Genomic DNA, 24,933 nt, shown 5'->3' on the forward strand with positions numbered 1-24,933 from the left:
CGCCTATCTCCGAGGTGGAGAGCAGGTACTGTGCCTGCGCTGGAGCCAAGACGGTACATATTTACATCTCCGCTGTTCAGGGAGCTTTATCTCCACCGCCGTGGGACCGAGGAGGATGGGGAAAGCCTCAATAGGATCCGGAGGCTTCCACCCGAGGTGAGTACCCCCCAGGGGAGGTTTTCTTTGTTACAGGTTTTCTTTAACATCAAGAAAACAAAAGTCCTGTCATTTTCTCCAATGAATAATCTACAACAAATGGAGAAAAAGTCTAAGTTGTTACAGAGTTAAGTTCCTGTGAAGATATCTGCACATGATGACTGCAGCCATGAGATTAAGAGACACTTGTTACTTCATACCATCTACTTATACCTTAAAGGAACTCAGAGCTGGATTACATTAAACATTTTATACATACCTGGGGCTTCCTCCAGCCCCATACTCTCCAATCGCTCCCACGTCGCTGTCCTCAGTCTCCTGCAGCGCCGGTACTGGGTCCTCGCACTTCTGTCAGACGTGGCCAGTTTATGCATGAGAAGTGCACTCTCTATATATCTCTCCAGCGCACTTCTCTTACGCCAGACTGGCTCCGACTGACAGAAGTGCAGGGAGCCGGTCCTGGAGCTGCAGGAAGACTGAGGACAGCGGCGTGGGAGAAATTGAAGTGGATGGGGCTGGAGGAAGCCCCAGGTATATATAAAATGTTTAATGTAATCCAGCTCTGGTACACTTTAAAGTGGCCATTTAGAGGCATACAAACCCCACTGGCCTATGACAATATAAACAAAGGCACCAAATGATCACAAAGGCACTGAATGATCAAAATCGTGGACAAATTAGAGTGTTGCCCTAAGCAATGTAGCAAGTCCATGAGGAAGTAACTAATATTAGAGTTGCTTCTGCAGCAGCCTGCCACTGTGAAAATATAAGTAGCTTGTATAAGCTTGTATATGTTAATTTATGTTTAAAAATGTTAGTGAAGTGTAGTTTCTAAGAACATATGCGTACACAAATACAGACACATTTGTCTGTATGTGTGAATAGTACTGTACAATGATGCAGTATTACTTTTCCTCTGCCTCAGTGTGCTAGTCTGTCAGCCTGTTCAGAGTGATTAAAAACAGTAACCTTTGCATGTGATTTATCCTGCACTTGATTTTTCGCACAGATGTTAACCATATTGCTAATATTTTGTTACCCTCTAGAGCAAACGTCTACTGAGCACATGAAATACAATCACAGGTATACAGATCAAGCATGAAAAATATGAATAGCATTCCTGCTCCATTTGCCCGGCAAATACTTTCGGGGTGAATGATGCAGTAATAATAAATTAGATGGTGTAATCACTGAACATCCTTTGAATATTGTCGTGAGATTTCATACACCTAGGGCCAGATCGTAAAGCATTCCAGAGATACAAGTACCGGTATACATTTTACAAAATGGTGTAGTTTGCTCCAAAATGCTAGAAATGTTAGAGAGCCTAAGTTCTATTCTCTAGACTCACATGCCATACAGTGTGCAGATATACATTATTATTATGATTACATCATCTTCTGTCACATTCAACAAAGAAATATGAAAGTATGCATAGGGGAAGCAAATACACAGATATTACCAGAGCTGGATCATCCACAAGGCAACCCTACGCAGGTGCCCAGGGCCTGGAGAGGGTGTAGTGGCCCGGATTATGCTAGACCCCAACACATCTTACCAAAAAAGCAAGGTGGTCATCAAAGATGGGCACAACGTTGTTGCTTGCCTAGGGCCCCATTTCACCTTAAAGAACCACTCCAGTGAAAAGAGAAAGCAGTTAACCTCTTGAGGACTGCAGTGTTAAACCCCACTTAAAGACCGGGCAATGTTTTGTTAAATTGGCCACTGCAGCTTTAAGGCAAAGCTGCAGGGCCGCACAACTAAGCACAAAAGTGATCCCCCCCTTTCTCCCCACCAACAGAGCTCTCTGTTGGTGGGGTCTGATTGCTCACCCTGTGTTTATTTTTTTTTTTTAATAAATATTTTTCTTATTTATTTTTTAATAAATATAACTATTTCTTTTTTTTCCCTCCCTCCCTCCTTGCCTCCCCGCAGCCAGCCAATCATGGCGATCGGCTGTCATAGGCTTCTGTCATAGGCCCCAGGACTTCTGTCATAGGCCCCAGGACTTTACTCCGATAGGTGTTAGGCGGTCCTGGGGCTGCCATCACAGCCACGCCCATCGGCGTGACACGGTCGGCAAGCAGTTAAAATCTGTCTGAACTGACAGGTTTTGGGCTAGTCCATCTTCTTACAGTATGGGGGATTCTGAAGCTTTTCTTTGTTTTCAAAAGCATTTCCTAGACAGAAGTTTAAATGACAAAATAGTAAGATACCAGTCATCCTCCCTACTCCCTTGCACACTCTTTTGGCAGTTAGACTTAGCAACTACCATTCAGGAAAAGCTTTTTTTAAAAAAAAAAAAACTGAGAATCCTCCATAAGGAGATGTACTAGTCCAAAACCTGTTGGCTCTGTCAGAATTTAACTGCTTACATTTTCCCCTGGAGTGGTCCTTTAATCCGTCTCTGGATATCGCATGCACAGTACAAACAGACACATGCATACATACAGTATGTAACCAACATCTACTTGTAAAAAATGGACAATTGTTGTAAGTTGCAAGCTACCATTATAAGCTTAAGGCCTATTTAACAGAGCTAAACACCAAGCCTACTAATTAAGTAATACAAGTTTTGCAGTGAGGAAAACCACTTTTGCTTGCCTAAAGCTAAATACAGTAATTGCAAATATCTTCTGTTTAAAGTAGGGAAATATATATTCAGTGTAGCCTATGGCAGGAAACAATCTCTGTCAGCTTTTGCATTTGAGTGTTCTGCGAACGTTTTGCCACGACTGTTCTGCGTTTCTGGCGGTATATATTGTATGCGAAAGTGCGCATCGTTCATAAAAAAACACAAAAGGTGAATGAACGGTCATGACAAGCGTTTCCCACGCGAGGCTATTGACTTCAATAGCCCTTGGAATCATGCGTGTTTTGCCATAATGTCCTCGGCAAAATGTGCACAATTGCATCTAGTGTGTTTTCTCCCTAACAGCAAAATGCTCAGATGTTACTTTTTTGTGTCAAAAATTAATTTTCAATCTTGAAATTTTGATCACATGACCAGAAGCTGCTGTGAGAGAGTCAGTTTTCTGGCTGTGATCATGTAGCTGCTTTTGGTAACTGGATTACATCATTTTTTATTGATCAGATTGCATGGTGGTTGGCACAGTATGAGTCTGTTTGAAAAAAATTGCAGCCTATGGTAACAGGCAGTCACTGGTGCAGGAAGATGCCAGTTACTACACCCTGGGCTTGATGCCCGAACATGCGGTAGTATTGCCGTGCATAGAGTTTGCATGGCAATATTATCCTTACTACTGGAACTGTGTACCACAAGTTATGTTATTAGAGCAACCCACAGTACTCAACTAGAGTGGCCATTGCTAAGGTAAAGCAAACTAGCAATGGTAAGCTGTGAAACTCGGCTGAGGTAGCCAATAGCAACCACCTGTGCCAAGAATATAGCTTGTATACAACAGCACCCGATGCCCCCCGACACCACGGCCAGTGATCAGCCTGGTGGATCAATTTGGCATAGCAACAGAATGTAAGCAGGCATGTATTTGTTCAGTGTCGGCCCTGCAATGTTGCCCGAAGAATCAATTCCTGATCCCTGCTGAGTGACCTGTCTCGTATTTGTGTGTATATGAGGCTTAAAGTAAATCCAATAATAAAAATAAACTGATGAGATAAACAATTGTATCTATTCTACTACTCATAAAATGACCCTTTTTTTTAGAATCCCACTGTTTTATTTTTTGTGTAGCTGCTAAAAATGTATGTTTTATGTCATAATGGCCCATTTGCAATTTACCTTTTCTGCTGAGTTTTCGCTTGGAGATAATTTTTCATCTTTAATTTAACTTTTCAGGACTTTGCAATGTAAAAAGTACCAAAAAGTAGGTGAAAAAGTACTATCAAAATCATTTTGAGATTTTTTTTTTTGGTTGCTGGTAGGTTAAATGGCATTTTATTGACAATTTTGCAAATTTCACCTAGGAGAAAACTCAGGAGAAAATGTTAATTGCATATGGCCCATTGTCTCATATGACTGATACAGTCTTTCATTGTCCAAGAAGCTAAAATCTATGAATGATTGACCTGACCTTTATTATCTATCCTCACTGCTCAGTAGCTGTTTTCTTTCAGGAGAGAGTTATATGGCTGTAGTTCTTTAACGGTGAAGATTACTGTAGTGTGACTACCTCCTGACTGACTGCATTGTAACTAATTCAGGCAAAAAAAAGAATAAAAAGAACACAGCATAGTTATTTGTGTGCTAGGCTCTGTACATTCACATGTCTATCTCATCATGTCACATGTCACCTCGGGTACCCTTTAAGCTCTTAACTATTAAACATCTATGTAGGTCCATGCTACTTTTCACTAATTTACTTTACAGTCATGACCAAGCATCAAGTCTACATAAAACAGCTGTAGGCTCTTCAGAGTAGCCACCAATTCACATGTCTCTGCCTGGACACCCTGTTGCACGTACTTTGTACATGTCAGTAAGTCAACTAATGATATACCGGGTCGGTGCCTCCTACCTTCACTCCTTTGCTACTGCACTACATTTAACTAAGACTGTGCTCTCCTGCTCTACTGTGCTCTCTCTGAGACAGACATGTGCTGAGAATGTAATTTCATCCCAGCTACTTGCTGAGTTAGTTCTCCACAGATTCTTGACAGGAGTAAACATTCATCTGGTCAGGATCCTACACAGTTGTACCTCTCAATAGCTCACTGGGTGTGTAATATTACAGGTATGTGATCTCACCTTCTAGCTGAGACGTGTGGTATTGGGAGAACTTGTTTGTGGATATATTAGAGAAAGATACTTAGATTTAAGGGGGGAAAAAACATTTCTCAAGCTGTCTAAAGAACAGCTTGAGTCATTAGTATTAACTGTCTTTTGCCATCAATTATTTTAAGAATATATTAATATAGAAACTGTTATTTTCTCCAGCCCTGTATTGACTTACAATATCACAGATAATTAATTGTATTTTAACAGTCATATTATGAAAACTTGATTTCGAGCAGTTCCTAGAATTGATGAAATATGGGTCAAATATATTAACAGCCAAATATGCAAAATCGACATGCAATTGCAATGCAGAACATATTTAAAGAAAGTAAGAATGGATAAGTAATGAACTTGACAGAAAATCAGGACTGCTACTAAGGGGGATCAATTGATACAAGATCAAAGGCTTTGCTTAAGCGATCAATATGCAGATGATTTGGGAAATAGTGTTTGAAGTCATGACTAACTGGAACAGACAGACCTTAAATGTGTTTTTGTAGAATGGACTTTTTTGGCATGGGATTCATATAAAGCTGATTTAAGGCAGTCTAGAGATTAAGCAAAACACAAAGGACTGGGCAGACAGGAATGACTAATAAACTGTTGACACCAACCTCAATGTCCTTGGACTAGAGTTTGCATTAACACTGAAATATGCAGTCATATGAAATATATGACTCACAAAGGGTTTGTATATCACAGAGATGTGATGGAAAAATCAGCGTACACAACAATACCTTTCCTGGGATTTACACCCAACACTTGTTTATTTACACTAATTATAACACCTTATCATGCAGTAACTTAGTATACTAGGATAGATATGATTCTGAATAAATATGATAGTGAGATAGTGAGATAGTGAGATGAGAAAAGGGAGACCGAGAGCCCAATATAGTGTAGTATGTTGTATAAATAGAGAAAAATGTTAAAAGTAAGTATTATACTTACAAACCTGGGTTGCTCTAAGGCAACCACTGTATACGCAGGTGGGGAGATTAAGCCTGACCCCACTCAGGACTAAGATGTCGCTCTCTGTAGATAGGAAAAGAGGGTATATCACCCTTCCACCAAGGGTGGACAACTTAATATGCAAGGATACAGAGGCGCCAGTAGGATAAAACAAGATAAAAGGTTTAAAACGGTTTAGGTGGCGGTGGTGGACCGTCCACACACAAACAGAAAAAAAAACTGACAGTTTCTACGTCTGTATACAGCTCCCTGACATGCTTTACATCTCTGTCATTTTGCAGTGAGATACTCCGTTCGTTTATTGCCTGATGAAGCGGGATGTTTGCCCGTGAAACGCGTTGCACTTTTATGTAGGAGTAAGTGAATAAATTGTGAATTTTTTTTCTACAATCAACAGCGATTTTTTGTCTGTTTGTGTGTGGACGGTCCACCACCGCCACCTAAACCGTTTTAAACCTTTTATCTTGTTTTATCCTACTGGCGCCTCTGTATCCTTGCAGATAGTGAGATAGATAGTGAGATAGATATAGATAGATAGATAGATAGATAGATAGATAGATAGATAGATAGATGGATGGATGGATAGATAGATTTGGATGGATGGATGGATAGATGGATAGATAGATAGATAGATAGATAGATAGATAGATAGATAGATAGATAGATAGATAGACCGACCAAGCAGTAATCCATTTATTTAGTGTCATACATCAAAACAGCCAGCTCAGCTAGTGCTGTATTTCATTATAAAGTTAGAAAGTATTCTCTCTGCATTTTGGTAATCTTTCTCTTGGTAGCCATACTGCAAAAGTCTGCCACCTAAATGGCCACATATAGATACATTTACCAAGCAGGACACACTCTGACAAAATGGCTAGAATCAAAATCTAGCTACATGAAATGATAAGCTTGTCTAACTGCCTCATCCATTAACCCCTTTGTCTCCTGCCCTAGTTTCTCCACCCCACTACCCTCTAGATCAGGGGTAGGGAACCTTGGCTCTCCAGCTGTTAAGGAACTACAAGTCCCACAATGCATTGCAGGATTCTGACAGCCACAGTCATGATTAATAAAGTCAAATGCATGCTGGGATTTGTAGTTTTATCACAGCTGGAGAGCCAAGGTTCCCTACCCCTGCTCTAGATTGTAAGTTTTCAGGGACAGGGACCTCCCCTTGTGTTTCCTGTTTCTGTATTTTTCACCAAATGAACATGTACCAATATTGGAGATGTTTTTAAACTACACATCAACTGTCTGTATTTGTATATGTGTTGCTGGATGTCCTGATCGCACAATGGGCTTGATTCACAAACCTGTGCTAACTTAGCATGGGCATGCTAAACAGTTTGCACGTGAAGTGCCGCTCACGGACTTTTGCGCGCACAAAGTCCCGCGATCGCGCAATCGCAGACATTTGCGCATGATAACATGGACTTCTGCATGCGATCGCCGGGGCGTGCAAAAGTCAGCGAGTGACACTTCACGTACTAACTGTTTAGCACGCCCATGCTAACAGTTAGCACAGGTTTGTGAATCAAGCCCATTGGGGTCTATTTAAAAAGCATTACCGCATTCGGTAATGATGTAATGATGAAAACAGCTGATTTTACCGATCACCTTCCCACATTCCAATTCACTAAACCCATTACCGCACAGAAAATAGACATTACCGACTAGTGAGGTAAATTGCCGACCTGTGCGGTAATTGCCTCAAGTAATGTCAAGAAACTGCAGTTCACAAAGATTTCTGCATGACGTTTACCTGCCAGTAATTCACCAGCCCACAGCAGCCCATAACTTGCTCTCCGCATGCTGTCTCTGTGCAGTAGATTTGACAGACAGCCTTTGGGGAGAGGCAGGAAGCCAATAGGGAGAGCCACACAGCCCTACTTCTCCCGCTGATTTGAAGTGAAGGGTAATTTGGTGGGACTTTCAGTGTAGCAAAGCAGAGGAGGAACATTTTCAAAAGACATCCCTCCTTTAGATGTGCTTATTTGTATTGTAGCATACAGAAGAGCTCCCCCTAGGGGCTGCAGCACATCTAAAGGGATAACAGGGTTGCACTGTAGGGAAAACCTCCATGTCCTACACACAGCTCCTCTGCATGCCTGCTGCAGAATTGCAGACTACCTAGTGAGCTCATGGTGAACCAGAACTCAATGGAGTGTGTAAGGGGCTACAAAGGATCAAAAAGACCTCTTACTAAAATGTTAAGCAAATCAAAAGTTTGCCTTGCTGGGTAGCCTGTAACTCTGGGTGCTTGAAATCCTACTCCATAGAGCCACATTAATCCATGCCATGCACTGATGAGGAGCAAGCAATCCGAAACAGTCTGTATGCATGTTAAATTATTGTGGCTTTGTATAATTAACAAACTGACACATCATTGCATTACAGCGGTTCTGGAGGTGTGGCTAGCTAACAGGGACAAGAAAGGATAATTTGAATATTCAACAGTGGCGCATCATAGAAGACATCATATGCTCACTCTGACCTGAATTATTGTTTTAAGAAGGCAAACTTTTCTTTTGCTTAACATTTTAGTAAGAGGGCTTTTTGCTCCATTGTAGCCCCTTACACACTCCAATGAGTTCGGGTTCACCATGAGTTTGCTGGGTAGTCTGTAACTAGAAATAAAAAATAGTAATAAGAAACACAAATAAAAATACGCACAGACAGACAGACTGATAGATAGACAGTAAGATAGCACATTTCAGTTTCATGTACGGTACTTTTAACCCACAGAAATTGAATTATTTATACTCTCATTAGGTGACTGAAATATTTTAAGTAGATGCTAAATATGTGTAACCTATTTTTGGTGATGCCAGATCAGAGAAGCTTTGATGTTCAGTATTGGGATTTACAGTATTACAGTACAGAGAACGTGGGCAGTATTGCAGCACACTAAATGCAGGCATTTCCATTCCATAGCATCATTAATTTTTTGCCAGCAATAAGCTGTTTAAGCAGTATGCCCCCTGGCAAAGTCAGACATAAGAGCTGATTGACACCACCCAACTTTTTGAGATAGAAAACATAGGCACGTTCAACATTTAAGAACCATCTAAACAAGGAAGACACTTCCAGTTATGTCCTTACAGAAATCTTTAGCAAAGTGCAGATTTCCATCTATTTATAGATATCTAGACTATCAAAACAAAAACACAATAAAACCACGCTGATTTTAAAAAAGTAGGTAATGAAATAATGTAGATACTTCACAGAAATCTTTTTCATATTTATTAAATAGCATATTAGTTATCCAGGTCATCACAGAAACCCTAAAATAGGGACAGCTAAGGAAAAAATAGAGACAGTGGGATTTGAGATCCCTCCAGGAAGTTAGAGGACCACTAATGTGAAAAAAAAGTAAAATAAATGTGTATACAGAAGTCATTTCTCCCAGATTAAAATTGACTTTGAATTACTTTACTCCTGTGTATCTGTCACTTACAGTATGCTGCAAAAATATGACAGATCTGACAATTTCTTGGAAAAGTCCATCTCTTCATGGGGCATTCTGAGTATCTCCTTTATTTTTTACGCTGAAAAAAAGCATTTGCTGAAAATAATCTGTATAAACATGTCTGCCAGCCTCCCTACTCATTTGCACACTGTTTTGGCAGTTGAAATAAGCAACTGCTATTCAGTAAGTGCTTCTGAAAATAAAGAAAACCCTGAGAAACCCCCAGGAGGCAATGGACTAGTCCAAAACCTGTCATATGTGTCAGATTTTACTGCCTACTGTAAACGACAGGAGTATGGGAGAAAAGTAATTTATAGGGGAATTTTAAAACCTAGGAGAATGTACTTCTCATAAGTATGTGTATTTGTGTATTTTACATTGTACAATTTTTACTACTCTTTGTAGCAAGCATACAGAAGCCGGAACACTTGATCCTTAGCACATTTGTTACAAGAGAAAACAAAGCTGCATATACTAACTAATGGGCACCAAACAACATATACAAAGATTCAGAAACAAAACACAGTACAAAATCTTTATGCAACAGTACAGTCACAAGTAAATGGAAAGTCAGAGCTGGGAACCAAAAAGAAGGTGATACTATCAAGATTATTCTGAGAATGTTCTTGCTTGATAGAAGCTTAAAGAACATTTTATTGATAAGGTGTGAAAACATGGTAAAAAAATGAAATGAATAAGGGCCATACTAAGGACTTACTTGCTAAATAAATGTGGGATTACTTTATTAGAGATACATTGGGTTATTAGCTTTTCTCCCGAGTTTTCCCCAAGAAGATAATTTTTCTTCTCATGTAAAAACATTGACTTTTCAGCATTTTGCAATTCAAAAACGAATAAAACCTAAGTAAAAAGGAAATACCAAACTTATGTTGAGTAATTTCTTGCTAAGTGAGAGCTTCAAACGTATTGTATGCATAAGGTTTGAAAATATCTCCTTGGAGAAAACTCAGGAGAAAAGTTACTAGGATATGGGCCATTTTGGTGTGGGTGAAGAGGCTACAATAGCACAAACTGTATGTCAATATGCTTCCATCAACCCCACAATGTCCTTTCAGGACCCAAACAAGGACTGCCAAAATTTGCATCTAACAGAAAACACTGCTTAAAACATATTTTGTTTGGTCACTTACTTCTTCTAGGGTTAGGAGACTTGACATATTGTAAGCTGTGTCCCTACTACATGTAACTCCTTATATTTACATTTAAATACACAGCATTTTCTCCGCTTTTCCAATCTGAGAGGTTAAAGCACATAAGAGTGTTCGTTCAGCTGAGCACCACGGCAGAGTGCTCCTTATTCACTCTCCTTCTCTGTCCCACTTGATAAATGAGTCATATATCTACACAATGGCATTTGATTTACTAAAATTCTCCAGAGTTGAAGAACAATGGAGAACATCAGAGTACATAAGTGATCCAGGAGATGTAGACTGGATTTTTTGGTCCTTTTAGGTGACACAAGTTTACAACTCTCACCTAGATCATATTACTACGTGGAGGATTTGCTAAAAGGTTAGTTATTAAGTGACTTTGCAATTGCAGGTCTATACATACACGTGACTGTAATAAAAGCTTTCCTTTTACAGTGTTTTAAGCTTTTCTTTTTAGGTACAGGTGTAACAAGACCAAACTTACTAACCTTGTAGTGATCTAATGTGACCCAAACATAATTTGCAAACGTTTTTAAAAATCATAAAAAAAACAGTTTAACATTGAGTAAAATGTATAAAAATAATTCTCCCCAATGACTAATAATTGCACATTTAGGAGTATGTACCTAATTGATCCTGTAGTCCTTTAATGGCTAATGCTGAATAGGAAGAAAAACATTTCTTTGTGTGATTGTAATTTTTCTGGATTCGAATTTAAATCATTTAATAAAAATGTCTGCAGTTTTTCTGAATTTGCCATTTTTTGCCATTTTCACTGGAATGTAAAAAATACATTCTAGATCTTTGCTGAAAAAAAGGAAAAGCAGAAATGAAGTCACACTGTGACCTCACTTCCTTCTTGAAGATGGATCCTCAACCAGAATGAAATAAAGAAAAGAGAAATATGTACCATGGTGTCAGGCTTCAGATGCAGGAAAAGGTATTGCAGATATAGTACATTGATTGTGAGAATGCCAAATACATGTTTGGCTTTTTAATTCATTATCTGCAAAGTTTCATCTCGCTTTAAAGGACACCCGAAGTGAGAGTGTGATGGAGGATGCCATATTTATTTCCTTTTAAATTATACCATTTATCTGTCTGTCCTGCTAATGATCCATGCATCACTAGTGTCTGGATCACACACCCAAAACAAGAATGTGACGAATCTAGTCAGACTTCAGTCAGAGGCAGAAGATCAGCAGGATACTCAGGCAATTTGCATTGTTTAATGTTTAACCACTTGAGTATCAGCAGTCTCTGGCCCCTTAAGGATCAGAGACTGCTGGTACAAAAAACAGGGCTCACCAATGTCACACCACACGGACCCGTCACTCTTGCCATTTGCACTGCTCTCCTACCACTGCAGCCCGCTCGCTCTACCGTCGTTATGATGGCATAGCTCAGTGAGCCGGTCAGGAGCCCATTTCATTGGCTGTCAGGGTCAGGAGCCAATGAAATCAGCTCCTGACCCTGGGAGCCAATGAAATCAGCTCCTTACTGGCTCACGAAACCCTGCTCTCATAGTGATGGCAGAGCGAGTAGTGCGTTCAGTGGTAGCTGCAGTAGCATGCTGCGTGGTGATTGAAATCTATGCCCTGGCAGGGACAACAGGTCCCAAACAGGGTGTAGCTTTCAATTAGCCTGGTCCGGGAAGTGGTTTAAAATAAATATGGCAGCCTCCATATTGCTCTAATTTTAGGTGTGGTTTGATAAAGACACAGAATTATAGATTACAGAACCAGTTATCCTGGCTGTTCTGCCGGGAACCTGAAAAATTAACCCCAGTGATACATCAGGTAACATGGGATATGCAGCCACTTTAAGCAAAGAAAATTGTGTTTTGTGATTATGAGAGCTATATTATGTATATACTGTAAATGTATAAAAGGGTGACTCTGACAATTTTACTTAGCACTTTTAGGCTGTGTTTTACCATAGTAGTTTATAAATGACCTTCGCAATATGGGGCTTTGGGTACACTTACAGCTTTGTTCCAGACTACAATGAGTTTTAACACATTGCAATTTTAGCATTATATCCTGAAAACATATTCTCTTATTTTGCAAAATCTTTTGGAAAACTCAATCCATTGTGCATTATTATCATGTTTCTTCTGATTTCTATGGTATATTGAATTTTGTGCTAACCCAGGAGCTGGTACATCCACAATCTTTATAAGTCTGCTTCAATCTGGAGCTGTATTATTATTCTAATATATCAGATAATATCAAAAGGGAAGACTCCTTATTTGTTCCAAATGCGCCTGGAGTTAATGGCACAGTTAAGTAATTTTCAAGCAGCCTATAATTTTACAAATGATAAAAGATTTTCTTTGACAGCTCTGCAATGCCTTCATTATGCTGTCAATGTAAGTTGTGTATGAGTGCATGCTAGTCTGCCTCTGCAAGACAGAGAATAAGGGAAATTATTGATAAAAGAAAAAGATAAGGGCAATGAGAAGATACTTAAGAAAACAATGGTGTTAACATCTGAAATTAATAAGTTACACATTTTTCTTTCTCATAGGGGAAAAAAAATCTATTTTCTTACTTTTCTGTGATTTGTAAAGCCTGCTTTTGAAGTTAAGGAAATGATAACATTTTTTTTTTCTATGTCAACCTTTCTTCGCCGAGTTAAATCCTGGAAATAGCTATAAAGAGTTGGCCGGTGCCCATAGGAATTCATGGCATCATGACCCATAAAATGACTTCTCTGCTGTGCCTTATGTGTAAAACATGAAAAGCTGCATTTCAGTGTTCTATCAGTTCCATTGGACAGCTGGTGTAAAGCCTGGTATACAAATCCAATTTTGATTGTCCAATCACTGGCTAACCACCTCCATGTAGTAATAGGACCAACAGATTTTGAATGCTATGAGCAGATTGTGCAGGTAAGCTTTTATACTACATGGATGTGGTAAAATTGCACAATCGTTAGCCAATCAAAATTGTATGTATGTATCAGACGTAAGATTAAGGTGAAATTAACTGACTCTCGTTTTCTGTTAGTGAGGTGTGTGTGTGTGCATAAGGCTAATAAAAACCTTAGTGAAGTGCACTTTTTTGGAATACTCAAAAAAGCATAGCCACATGGCAATTTGTCCCACTTCAAAATATGTAACTAAGCATCATACCCTTTGGTAAATAATTTAAAGTGCACTGAGCAGCAAGGATACATGTATCTTACAATAAACCTCCCCATAAGAGAGTAATGCAGTGTGCAATTCGAGGGGCTGGCTTACCTAAAGGGGGCTGCTCCTCTAGTCCACGTCCATGTGGAGTGCACCATGTTCTCAGTAGAGTGTCCACAGAGACTGGCAGTTCAAAGATTCCACCTCCAAAACTCACATCTACAGACTACATTTCCCAACATGCATTGTGGCATACTTTGGGTTGGCCGGGAGCACACTTAACAGGCAGAATCTTTGAACTGCTGGTCAGTGCAGATATTCCCCAAGAAACATGGCGCACTAGAGGAGCAACCCTCAGTAAGTAGTGGCACTCCCTCCAACCCCCAATGGCACACAGCATTATGAACCTTCCTTATAGGAAGGTTCATTGTAAAAAAAATGTATCCTGGGTGCTCAGAGCACTTTAAGGTAGCGTGAAATCATAAGGGGCATCATGTTGCCATATGTGCTGGGCAGTTAGAGGTTTATTTTTGTAAATGTGCCTATCCCCACAGATACCATGTTGCTGAGATTAACATGGTATCAGGCCACAGAAGCTAAAGGTATGATTTGTCAGTCCATAGATGCTCAGGTTGTAATAAAAAAAATGTATCTAATGTAAAACACAGTAATGGGGGATCGACTTACTACAAAACTCTCAATTGTGTATTAAACAGGTATAAAAATGTTGCAAAGGAATCACATTAATGAGTCTTCATTAGTTATTAACTTAAGCCATAGCTTTCAGCTCTACACACTAGTCTGGAAGGTAACCCACCAGATTCCTAAATATACAGAGATTTAAATACATTATAACATTTAAGATTTAAATACATTATAACAGATTGCAGTTTTCTTTAACTATCGGTATACTTGACCTCTGAATTGGTGCAGAAGCTGGAAAATGTGTTTTCTATGCGGAGGGCATATCTCGACCATATCAAAAATCTTACAGTCTTTTGTAGTCTGCTGAGCCACACTGGAGCCACAGTTTACACCAGGGGTGCCCACACTTTTTCACTTTTTCGAATCGTGAGCTACTTTTTAACCTGCAGAGTCCACGAGATCTACCTGACCCCCGCGCCCCCCCCCCCCCCCCCAAGCATACATAGGAATTCTTGCTACCCCTCCCCCCCAAAAAAAAGCCTAGGAAATAGTAACAGCAGGAGCCTTCTCCCCTAAATGTCCTGAACCCCATTCCCCCTCCCCCCAGCAGTTCAATCATTCTCCTTTCAAACATGGCAAATAGCTTCAGAATCCTCCTGAAGCTATTTGTCCAGTGTTCTCACTTGCCTGGCAGTCTGTAGGGGAGGAGACCTGTCTCTTAATTTTCTCCTCTCAGCAGCGCAGTCAGCTGCTCTCCTGTAAAAAGTTTCCTCTGTCTCCACTCAAGATAAAAAACAGATCACAACACACTCTTCACTCGTGTCACTGACGTCTGAAGGAGATTCGGCCAGGCAAGAGAACATACTGTGCACAGAATACACAGATTCTCTACAGTGCTGTGTGCCCAGAGAATTGCCTACTACGTCTTTATGTACATCAAAAGTGGCAGGGGAGATGGAGCAGCAACAGCTGGGTGCATGTGGCATATAAATGATTTGATCATAAATGTTCATGTGCAAATAGATAAATACCGAAAACTCTTCTGAATACATGCTGCCTGAAGTAGAGACGCTGCATGATGACTCACACAGCCTGGACTCTGGAGGGGAGGAGACCTTTCTCCTCATTCGCTCCTCTCCCCTTCAGCCACGCCTCCCCCTTAGCTGCGCCTCTCCCCTTTTCTCCGGGAAGCTTCTAAGGCAGCAAAATCTGACAGCTGCGCTGAGCAGCTTCAGATTGAGACAGGACGCGGCCAAGCGGCCGCGATCTACTAAACAGGCGGTCGTGATCTACCGGTAGATCGCGATCGACCTATTGGGCACCCCTGGTTTACACATTGATGCACCAGTCAAGTGTACTTTAGAAAGGAAAAGAAAACAACGCAGGAAGTCAAGACACAATGGGCCAAATCAATTTCACTTTTTCCTCCTGAGTTTTATCCTAGGAGATAATTTTTTATCTTCTGTTTAAAATAACTTTTCAGCACACTGAAATTGAAAAAGCACAAACCAAAAAATAAGTGAAAAAAACACTGTTTAAATGATTCTTAGTATCTTCTAACTCGCTGGTGGCTTAAGGGCATTTTATTGGTAAGATGTGAAAAATCATCTTATCAACTAGGAGAAAACTTAGGAGAAAAAGTGAATTGGATTGGGCCCAATGAGTAAAAGGCAATTTTATATTTCAATTGGAAAAATGTGTGATATTGCCATGTAAAAAAATGTATATGTATGAGTATGTGTGCAAACATTTATAGGCATTCATGTGATCATGATCATGTCAAATCATATTCACCATATGCATTGCAGTCATATGGCATTTTTGCATCTTATTGGAAACTTTCACTGCAAAATTACTACCAGTCAAAATTCAAGCTCATCACTAGTGCTGGCCAAAACACACCAAAACTTGTCTCACAAGGTATTTCTGAGTAAGGCTAGGTCCACACTAGGCACGGTTGCAGGACGGACGCTGCAGTCCGGGATCAGGGGAAGTACCACTAGACCGCAAACTGATCCGTTTTCAAAAAAAGTGCATCAGTTTTGCATAAGTTTCTGTTCAGTTTTTTACCCCAAAAAACAGACAGAAAACGTCTCTATCATTAGGAAGGTAGTGGGAGGTATTTTGGGGCCAATAATAAAGTTCAGGCTATCCGTTTTTTCATCCGTTTTTGTTGCTATTCTGCCTGTGGAGATGGAGTTGCGTTTTACCATTGCTTTTCACTACCCATCCGTATATCCATGGTCCGTAAAAATGCAGCAATTCCGGACCTTCCGTTCAGGTTTTGAAAACGGGTCCCTGCAAACGCAGACGGATCCGTTTTTTTCTTGGGTGAGGACGGCTGCTATTTTTAACATTAGTATCCGGGACTCAGGGCTGAAAAACGCAGCCACAGATATGTTTCCAGACCTAGTGTGGACTAGGCCTAAGGGTTTATAGGCTTTGTGAGAGAATTTAAGTAAGATCATTTCAAGATACAAGTTCCACAAAGAGTAAGAAAGAAATAACAAGAGGAGCAGATAATAAAAGTGCAGCCACAAATGGGCTCTACCGCTATTTAGCTAATGGCTCTGTTTAAATTGTTATTTATCATTTTGGCTTCAGTTAAATTATTTATACTTTTTTTTTTGTTATTTAGCGGGTGGTTTTGGTAAAATTGTAATTTACCTTTTTTTGTTATTTAGCAGGTGGCTTTGGTTATTAGTTGCCAGGTGAGGAAGGGTTATTAGTTGCTGGGGGAGGGAGGGTTTTTAGTTGCCGGAAGAGGAAGGTTATTAGTTGTCCAGTGAGAGAGTAGTAATGTTGCACCTAAATTGTTATTTACCATTATTATTATTGCTATTTAATGTTGCGCCTAAATTAGCGTGCAGCTTTTTCAAATGTATACAGTAGACCAGTCTCACTTGATGTGAGTGACCACTGAAATAGTCAAACGCCTAAGAAAAGCTGTAGGGAACCTGTAAAAGTCTGATCTTTTCCTTCTTGTAGCAGTGGAGCTGTGCTGGGGGAAACTATGGGCTGGATTTGAAATGTAAAAACCAGGAGGGGAATCAGCTGTTTTAGTTGTATTAATTCCATGTACCGTATGTGCTCACAGGGAACACTCTGCAATGCTGATCAATGGCTAATTGGAGGGTCATTGGGAAGAAAGACTGCAGGGAAAGGACCCAGCAGTGTAGTGTGAATAAATCTGATCAAGGCGGGGCCAAGGGGCGGCAGCAAGGACCATTCGATCTGTCAAAACTAGTCCATAATATGTGATGCCTGAAAAAATCACAATGCAAAGTGAGCAGCCAAACACTGTAAGTTAACCATATAATTTCTCACATTTTTGTTTGTATTTTAATTCTTACTAATTGATCTCATTTGTCCTGGTGGTAAATTCAAATCTTTTAAGGCTTCGTAGTAAAAGATAGCAATTATCATCCATATAGACCAATCTATCCTGGCAGATTAGTATGGACGTTATTCAAAGTTAGTAATTCATACCAAATGATGACAAACGATTTTTATAGTGACATGGATCAAGCTTGTGTACGGGCCGTAACCTGTTGTAGCCAAATGTCATTTTATACTGCCTGGTGATCGATGATCGTACTAAGTTATGAGACCCATGTCAAGTATTAGCTATTTTTTGTATTTTTTAAATTAGATTTTTTTTTCTAATTTTAGTATAAAAACTGTGTTGATTAGTTCTAACTTTAATGCCAATATTACACTGAAATCTTTTGGTATGTCTGCCTTTCTTAGTGAGGCTGTGTTTGCTGTTCTTGCTCTGGATAAAACTATGAGAAATTTGCAAAGATCTTATCATCACAAGTGGGCAGGCAATCAGTGAGACTATTTTATGAATAAATTGCTTGTAAAATGTCTATAATCAATGTAGACATTTATACTAACATTCTGTCTGAACTTACTAGTGTCAGGCACTTTTATTAAATAAAACTCAAAATAACACTTGTTATAAATCATTTTAATTGCATGCATTCTTAAAACAGTGTGAAACAAATCATGAGTTCGATTTGTTTGTTTTTTTTTGGCATTTTTTGTATGAAGACATATTAAATCCTAAAGCCAGGCAAAACTTTTTATTTTGCATGTTATTTTTACATAGATTAGGGAAATTTTGGAATTTATGTCAGCTGGTTACTACTGTCTTCATCCTTATTAGCAAGATACGGCCTCGCTTTTCCTCTTGGCCAGTAGTGAGATATAGTAATAAAACTCGCTGGCTAAGAACAGCCTTAAAAAAAGCTCGGATCTCACCTTTGTGACTAGACAATGCTTCTGCTTCATTTAAATTTGGGGCAAAACATCACTGCAATGGAAATATGTCAAAGTAGATGGGGAAATTAAAAACGTTTTTTGATTTAGTGGTATGAAACTCAAAATTAAAATTTTGATCAAAAACATTAAATACAGCAAAAAAAAAAAAAAGATAAAATATAGTAAGTTTATCTTGTAATTAAGCAATTACTGAGCAAATAAGCCCCAAAAGACCTCTGCTTGCCCCTGGAACACAATAGATGCTTTCAAGCTTTAGTCACACAGTTCAATACAGCTCAACACATAATTTTGGACAGTAAAGGCAATCGTATGAATTAGCATCTGAGTGAAGTTGAAGCATGGGTTATTAACCCTCCCAGTAACTTGAAACCCAATGATATGGTTTTTTTCTCTTAGTTTAATGCTGTATTTAATACATAAGACCACAGATTAATTTTGATTTTCATACCACTGTAAGAGTTCATTGGACTTCAGATTGTTCAAGAGGCTCAGTCAAATTATTAAAAAAAAAAAAAACAACTGCTAGTAGTCTATTAGCAGACTTGCAGGCATAACACCAACCAAATAAGAGTATGTAAAAAAGGTTCATGCAGCTATATGCCTTGTTAGGTTTTTTTCAGCAAAAAAAAAAAAACAGCTAATATCACACATTTTTGCAAAAAATGTATATATATATATATATATATATATATATATATATATATATATATCTTACGATTATAGCTTTGGCATGTCTAGCCTGGGCTGAGTGGCAAGAACTATAACATGGCTTTGCACAGTAAAATATTTGGAAAAGTTAAAAAAGAAGATATATTGGGCATGACAGCATAGCCACAGATGCAATAAAAGACAATGCTAACTTATCTCTTGTTTCAGAAGTGTTATTTTTTGGGTTGCACACAGACATATTCCCTAACTCCTGATGTAACACTGATGTACATGATGAGATTGAGAAAAGTATAGGATACATTTTATGTATATTTTCTCACATGCAATAAATATCTCAGAATGTTTTTATTTTTTCTCCAGCTGGGAAGGTACATACAGGTGTTTAGCTTTATCACACACCTAGGCTGCTTCTGTAATGTTGCAGCAGCAGCACTGGCGAGCTTGAACTTTTTAAAAATAGAATATAAACTGTAAACCAAAGCAAAGGCTGTGGCCTTTAAAGGACACCTGTAGTGACTTAGATACCTTAGTTGTCTCAGTAGTGGGAAGCCCCTGGATGGTCTAGAGGCTTTCCAGATCCTCAGTGAGACAAAGAGCTTTCTTCTAACCTTCTGGACTAGACATGTTTGAGCAAGGTTCACACATGCCAAGCAGAATAAAGTGTGTGTACACAAAGGTAAAAAGCTGTGTACAGGTGGCTTTGTTCTTCTGGGCATGCACTCCAGATGAAGAGGGGCTCTGCTCTGGAACCATGAGCTCTACCAGAATCTGGGATGTCTATGGACCATTCAAATGCTTCCAACTATTGAGCTAAGAAAACATGATTTTACTACAGTTAGCATTGATTACTAAGTGGCTACTCTTTATAATTTATAAAGAGTAGCCACTTCGAACCTCCGATTTTCGGTTCGCGAACCGGGTTCGCGAACTTTCGCGAAAGGTTCGGTTCGCGTTAAAGTTCGCGAACCGCAATAGACTTCAATGGGGATGCGAACTTTGAAAAAAAAAAATAATTATGCTGGCCACAAAAGTGATGGAAAAGATGTTTCAAGGGGTCTAACACCTGGAGGGGGGGATGGCGGAGTGGGATACATGCCAAAAGTCCCCGGGAAAAATCTGGATTTGACGCAAAGCAGCATTTTAAGGGCAGAAATCACATTGAATGCTAAATGACAGGCCTAAAGTGCTTTCAAACATCTTGCATGTGTATACATCAATCAGGTAGTGTAATTAAGGTACTGCTTCACACTGACACACCAAACTCATCGTGTAACGCACCGCAAACAGCTGTTTGTGTAGTGACGGCCGTGCTTTACTGGTGCGCACCATGGCGAGAGTGCAGGTTTTGGTGGCTTTACAGCCCATATGGTCATCTGGCTGATGTAGCTGAATGACAGAACAGTGACTGTCCAGCTGATCAAATTTGGTCTGACCACAATGAGGCAACGACCTTATTATCGTGGGTGTGCCCCCCGAGACACTCATCTAGGCGCCGGTCATTGCTCCATTGTGATACGCAAGCCCCTTCACCACGGCAAGGTAATGATCACGAAGGGGAATGGGCGCATGTACATGCCTTTTCTTTTGTTGTTGCAGCTGCCCGCAGTGCAGCCAGAAAAATTAGGCAGTCATGTACACGCACCCGAAAAATTATTACAGCGGCCGCTGCTAGCAGCGGCCTAAAAAATTCAGCAATCCGCCTGGAGTCCCGGACCCTGTTGGTGGTGGCGGAGAAGGTAGTCAAGCGTCCTGCAGGCAGACATGCTGTGTGGAGGGACTGGGAGCGACTTAGTCTTCTTGGGGCAGGCCAGGCAGCCAGTCACACGGCGTGCAGGCAGAGATGCTGTATGTGCGGGGACTGACTTAGTCTTGGGGCGGGCAGCAGCCCTCCGGGATCCATGCCTCATTCATTTTGATAAAGGTGAGGTACTTAACACTTTTGTGACTTAGGCGACTTCTCTTCTCTGTGACAATGCCTCCAGCTGCGCTGAAGGTCCTTTCTGAGAGGACGCTTGCGGCAGGGCAGGAGAGAAGTTGGATGGCAAATTGGGACAGCTCTGGCCACAGGTCAAGCCTGCGCACCCAGTAGTTCAAGGGTTCCTCATCGCTGTTCACAGCAGTGTCTACATCCACACTTAAGGCCAGGTAGTCGGCTACCTGCCGTTCCAGGCGTTGGTGGAGGGTGGATCCGGAAGGGCTACGGCGAGGCGTTGGACTAAAGAACGTCCGCATGTCCGACATCACCATGAGATCGCTGGAGCGTCCTGTCTTTGACTGCGTGGACACGGGAGGAGGATTAGTGGCAGTGGTACCTTGCTGGCGTTGTGCCGTCACATCACCCTTAAAGGCATTGTAAAGCATAGTTGACAGCTGGTTCTGCATGTGCTGCATCCTTTCCACCTTCCGGTGAGTTGGTAACAGGTCCGCCACTTTGTGCCTGTACCGAGGGTCTAGTAGTGTGGCCACCCAGTACAGCTCATTCCCCTTGAGGTTTTTTATACGGGGGTCCCTCAACAGGCAGGACAGCATAAAAGACGACATCTGCACAAAGTCGGATCCAGTACCCTCCATCTCCTCTTGCTCTTCCTCAGTGACGTCAGGTAAGTCAACCTCCTCCCCCCAGCCGCGAACAATACCACGGGAAGGTTGAGCAGCACAAGCCCCTTGCGATGCCTGCTGAGGTTGTTCTCCTGCCGCTGTCCCCTCCTCCTCCTCCTCCTCCCCCAAAGAAACACCTTGCTCATCATCCTCTGAGTCTGATTCGTCTTCTGCACACGACTTCTCTTCTTCCTCCTCCTCCCCCCTCTGTGCTGCCGCAGGTGTTGAGGAAACAGCTGGGTCTGATGAAAATTGGTCCCATGCCTGTTCCTGCCGTAACGGTTCCTGGTCACGCTCATTCGCAGCTTCATCCGCCACTCTACGCACAGCACGCTCCAAGAAGTAAGCGTAGGGAATTAAGTCGCTGATGGTGCCCTCACTGCGGCTCACCAGGTTGGTCACCTCCTCAAACGGCCGCATGAGCCTGCATGCATTCTCCATCAGTGTCCAGTTGTCGGGCCAGAACATCCCCATCTTCCCAGACTGTTTCATTCTACTCCAGTTGTAGAGGTAGTGGGTCACGGCTTTCTTCTGTTCTAGCAGGCGGGAGAACATGAGCAGGGTCGAGTTCCAGCGAGTCGGGCTATCGCAAATGAGGCGTCTCACCGGCATGTTGTTTTTGCGCTGAATTTCCGCAAAGTGTGCCATGGCTGTGTAAGACCGCCTCATATGCCCACAGAACTTCCTGGCCTGCTTCAGGACATTCGCTAAGCCAGGGTACTTTGCCACAAATCTTTGAACCACTAGATTCATGACATGTGCCATGCAGGGTATGTGTGTCAGCTTCCCCATATGCAAAGCGGCAAGCAGATTGCTGCCGTTGTCGCACACCACGTTGCCTATCTCCAGGTGGTGCGGGGTCAGCCACTCATCCACCTGTTTCTTAAGAGCAGCCAGGAGAGCTGCTCCAGTGTGACTCTCCGCTTTGAGACAAGCCATGTCTAAGATGGCGTGACACCGTCGTACCTGGCATGCAGCATAGGCCCTGCGGAGCTGGGGCTGTGTAGCTGGAGAGGAGAACTGCCACTCAGCCAAGGAGGAGGAGGACAGCGAAGAGCATGTAGCAGGAGGAGAGGAGGTGGCAGGAGGCCTGCCTGCAAGCCGTGGAGGTGTCACAATTTGGTCATCTGCGCCCTGCTTGCCATCGTTCACCACCAGGTTCACCCAATGGGCTGTGTAGGTAATGTAGCGGCCCTGCCCGTGCTTGGCAGACCAGGCATCCGTGGTCAGGTGTACCCTTGACCCAACGCTCTTCGCAAGAGATGACACCACTTGCCTCTCAACTTCACGGTGCAGTTGGGGTATGGCCTTTCTCGAAAAATAAGTGCGGCCTGGCATCTTCCACTGCGGTGTTCCGATGGCCACAAATTTACGGAAGGCCTCAGAGTCCACCAGCCGGTATGGTAACAGCTGCCGAGCTAACAGTTCCGCCACGCCAGCTGTCAGACGGCGGGCAAGGGGGTGACTGGCCGAAATTGGCTTCTTCCGCTCAAACATTTCCTTCACGGACACCTGACTGCTGCTGTGGGCAGAGGAGCAGGAAGCGCTCAAGGGCAGAGGCGGAGTGGAGGAGGGTGCCTGTGAAGGTGGAAGGGAGAAAGCGGCAGAAGCAGATAATGCACCTGATGGAGGAGGAAGAGGAGAAGGAGGGTGGCTTTGCTTTTGTGTGCTGCTGCTGCTTTTGCTCAGGTGGCCATCCCATTGCTGTTTGTGCCTTTTCTCCAGGTGCCTTCGTAAGGCACTTGTCCCTACGTGAGTGTTGGCCTTTCCACGGCTCAATTTTTGTTGGCAGAGCGAGCAGATGGCTTTGGTCCGATCTGAGGCACACACATTAAAAAATTTCCACACCGCTGAGCCACCCTGGGATGTGGGCACTATGGGGACCTCAGCAGCTGATGCTGAAGGGCAAGTTGGCTGGCTGTACATAGGTGGCAATACATGGTGCCGGACACTGCCACCAGCTGTTTCTGACGAAGAGCTGCCCCAGCTTCTTTCAGCAACTTCTCTCCTCCTCCTACTCTCTGACTCCCCCTCTGAACTGTCCCCCTCTTCATCTCCTCTATTGGGTACATACAGTGGATCCCTTTCATCGTCATCATCGTAATCATCCTGCCCAGCTTCGCTTGCCTCAGACAAATCCAAACATGCACCAACATCAGTAGGTCCTTCATCCTCCTTACACGTTACATCCATAATGTTGCCGCGTAACTCAGACATATGAGCTGGTGAAAATTCATCTGGCTGTAACAACAATGGCTGTGCATCAGTGATTTCACCACTAAATAATTCTTGCGAAGTGTCAAATGCAGCGGAAGTGGTGCTAGTAGTAGCACTGGTGGCTGAGCAAGATGAGGTGTTCTGTGTCGCTAAATACTCAACCACGTCCTGACAATCTTGGGAGGTGATGGGACGTGCCTTCTTCCGAGCACTGTACTGTGGGCCAGGTCCACACGAAATTACATTTACACGACCTCGCGCAGACCTCCTGGGTGGCCTTCCTCTGGCTCTGCCACTACCTCTTCCTCTACCTGTTTTGTCCATATCGGGTATGCACGGAGTGGTATATCACACTGCGTGCACTCACGTAGGTAGGTGGGTTCACTTAACTGCACAGGTATGCGCACTGATGCGGTGGGTTCACTGAACAGAACAGGTATACAGTGGCGGGTTCACAGAACAGGTATGCAGTGGCGGGTCCACTGAACAGAACAGGTATGCAGTGGCGGGTTCACTTAACTGCACAGGTATGCGCACTGATGCGGTGGGTTCACTGAACAGAACAGGTATGCAGTGGCGGGTTCACTTAACTGCACAGGTATGCGCACTGATGCGGTGGGTTCACTGAACAGAACAGGTATGCAGTGGCGGGTTCACTTAACTGCACAGGTATGCGCACTGATGCGGTGGGTCCACTGAACAGAACAGGTATGCAGTGGCGGGTTCACTAAACAGAACAGGTATGCAGTGGCGGGTTCACTTAACTGCACAGGTATGTGCACTGATGCGGTGGGTCCACTGAACAGAACAGGTATGCAGTGGCGGGTTCACTAAACAGAACAGGTATACAGTGGCGGGT

This window comes from Hyperolius riggenbachi, chromosome 1, assembly GCF_040937935.1.
Source record: "Hyperolius riggenbachi isolate aHypRig1 chromosome 1, aHypRig1.pri, whole genome shotgun sequence".
NCBI classification, from domain to species: Eukaryota; Metazoa; Chordata; class Amphibia; order Anura; family Hyperoliidae; genus Hyperolius; species Hyperolius riggenbachi.